Source organism: Lycium ferocissimum, unplaced genomic scaffold (assembly GCF_029784015.1).
Source record: "Lycium ferocissimum isolate CSIRO_LF1 unplaced genomic scaffold, AGI_CSIRO_Lferr_CH_V1 ctg8468, whole genome shotgun sequence".
Lineage (NCBI taxonomy): Eukaryota > Viridiplantae > Streptophyta > Magnoliopsida > Solanales > Solanaceae > Lycium > Lycium ferocissimum.
The window spans coordinates 1,417-4,595 of record NW_026727265.1 but is presented as its reverse complement, the minus strand read 5'-3'; the positions used below and the strand labels follow the sequence as shown (position 1 = coordinate 4,595).

The 3,179-nt window shown below is 40.0% G+C and overlaps 1 non-coding gene across 1 annotated transcript; it reads left to right on the top strand.

Moving 5' to 3' along the window:
* Positions 1–1,556: 1,556 nt before the first annotated feature.
* On the top strand, positions 1,557–1,662 carry LOC132045887 (small nucleolar RNA R71). The gene has a single exon (XR_009412555.1). It is a non-coding gene; the product is annotated as a small nucleolar RNA R71 (small nucleolar RNA).
* The last annotated feature ends 1,517 nt before the right edge of the window (positions 1,663–3,179 follow it).

The window sequence follows — 3,179 nt, the reverse complement described above, 5'->3', positions numbered from 1 at the left end:
GCGGGCAACATAAAATCACCAACCCGCACAAGTACATCATCAACCACCCCAACAGTCTTTTGATAGACCTATCAGCCATTTGTAACCTCATAGTAGTCGGCCTTGGCATCCCCAAACCTCGATTGTTTGTATATAGCAAGGGGCATCAAATTAATACTCGCCCCATTATCACACAAAGCACGAGCAAAATCATGGTGTCCACGAACAAGGAATGGTGAACGCCCCAGATCTCCCTTTTTCCGAACAAGAGTAGTTGAGATGATGGAACTCACAGTGTGAGTCAAACTTACGATTTCATGTTGAACCGTTTTCTTCTTGGTCAGCAAGTCCTTCAAATATTTAAGAAGCCGGGCATCTCCTTGACAACTTCCAAGAAGGGGAAATTAAGAGACAACTGCTTCAACTGATCATAAAACTTCTCGAACTTAGCATCTTCCTTCTTCTTTACCAACCTCTGAGGAAAGGGAGGTTTAGATTTGAAAAGCTGAGTCAAAGGGCGGAGAGAGCCCCTTTCACAGTCTGCTTGCTTGTGTTCTCGCATCCTTCACTATCTCCGAATATCAAGCAACCTTCTTGTCAGCAGGATTCTCATCAACAATAATGGGTGCTTCAGACTGCACCTCATCCTCTTCATCTATTGTCTCAAGATCAATCACCTTCTTATCAGCCCCTTGGAGTATTTTACCACTCCTAGTAGTGATGGCAAACACACGGTCTACACCGCCTCCCCCATTCTTTGGATTTGGAATAGTGTCACTCGAAAGTCCTCCCTTTTTAGGAGGGTGCTGCTCTCTAGAAATATCCCTCATCCGTGACTCAAGCTTCGAATAGCCGCCGTATGGGAACCCACCGTCTCTCGTCAACCCGCATAAAGTCCTCTCGTACTTAGACCGATTTGCCGAATCTTCTCAAGCATTGATTCAACCTTCGAACTACCTTGCTCGTTGACCGCCCTTTCGGTGGTATATAAGGATTGGAACTCTTGTTCCCAAAATTGTTACCGTTGTTGTAGCTCCCTTGGTTCGCACCACCATAATTATTGTTGTAGTTCCCGCAGTTGTTATAAGCACCTTGACCTTGCCGAGGTCTCCATTGATTCTGACTCTGATAACCACCTTGGTAGTTCTGTCTTTGGTAACCCCCTTGAGAGTTATTAACATAATTAGCATCTTCAACCTGCATAGGGGCCCATCATGGAACGGACCATCTTGAGTATGGTACATCCCTTTTGGTAAAACTGTATCTTCCTCACAAACATTTACCTTCTTGATCTGGGATTCATCAAACTTCTTCGTCAGCAAGGAAATATTTGTTGCAAGTTCTGCCAATGTTTGCTTGATTCTCCTTTACTATATTCTGGATCATAGCACTACCAAACGGTACCACATCAGCATTGTTTGAGTGCCAAGCCCGATTATGAGTCGTCACTTGTTAAGTATGTTGGTCACCCGTCGATAAGATTTGTTCATGAAACAACCATCACCGCATTATTAGCAATCGATCGCGTCACCGGATCTAACCCTCGGTAGAACTTCTCCATTAATATGTTATCCGAAAAACCATGATTTGGGCTCTTCTGCAAATAATCCTTGAATCTCTCCCATGCTTCATATAATTGTTCCCCCGGTCGCTGCTTAAATTCATAGATCTTGTCACGAATTTCAGCCTTCTTGCTAGGGGGTACCATTTTGTGAGAAAAGCAGCCACCATCTCTGCCCATGAAGTAATCGAATTTCGGGGCAACTTTCTCAAACCATGTTCTTGCCTCTCCAGCTAAGGAATATTTGAATAACCTCAACCGAATAGCATCTTGTGGAACGTTGTTCTGGATGTGATTAGCACACACATCCATAAAATTCTGCAAATGACGTTGAGGTTTATTCTCGGTAGAGTTCCGAAAGTATCCCTCAAGCTTCAACAACAGGTATAGAGAGGAGTCAATTTTCACAGTACAGCTCCAACTCGAGGTTGAACAATAGCAGATGCATAATCCTCCTCCGGAACAAGCTCAAAAAAACATTCTCATCATCCGAATCATTCGCCCGATTGTTCAACCGATTCCCCGGTTACCACACGTTGATTTTGCCGATTCTGATTCATGTTCACCTGGTTTACACAGAGTAGCAAACAAGGTGTGATGGAATAAGCAAAAGACTTCAATAAAGCAAACACTATTTAGTAATTTCAAAACCGTATTCCCCGGCAACGGCGCCAAAATTTGATACGCTCAAATTACACCTATTAATGGTATAACGCGAACGTTGTCAAATATAGTAACCCAACAAGGTTGGGGTCGAATCCCACAGGGAATATGGTGTGAAAAGGTTACTAAAATCGTAGAATGCTATGTTTAGGTCTAATGTCTTAATCCGATGATTTTGGTAAAAGTTGGGTTTTTAGTAACTAATTGCTAACTATTGCTTTGGTTGTGAATTTATGGTAAAAGAAACTAAGGTTGTGTCCCCTTTAGATAGAGTGTATGATCATGGGTATTGATCTTGATATACTTCTAATGGATCATTATATGAATGCACTTAATCTCTATATGAATCTCTACTATTTCCCAATAAATAAAGATTATTTCTTTCTATGATTTTCCCAAATATAAGAAAGTAACTATGAAGAACGATTAATCATGCCAAGTAAATTCTTCTTATTCCTAAGTGAATTTATTAAACAAAGTTTAAAGCTTTGAGTCCTTGTTGTTTATTCTTACCAACCCTAATTATTTTCCCAAATAAATCAAGGTTTATGGCTTTAATCAATGTTTGCAACCATTAATTATGAATGAAGAATGAAGAATAAACAAACCCTAATAATCCATTATATGTATATCAATCACAAACCCAATCACAAAACACCCATCAATTGGGTTCACAACCCTAGTAAGGGAAATTAGCTACTCATGACAAAGAACAAGAAACAAGAAATTGAAGAATTCATAATTGCTTACTTTGGAAGAAAAGAGGAATTGATAATACTTGAATTGATGTTTGAACCTTCAAAAACTAGAGAGTATTTAATGTTCTAAGTCAAAAGACAAAAATATGAGAACTGATAATAATTGAAACCCTACAATGACTATTTATAGGTTCTGAAAACGTGAAAGTTGCATATTTGCACTTTGATCCCCGTCGATACGAAATACGGTCTGTAAAGTGGTTTACGGACCGTAAACT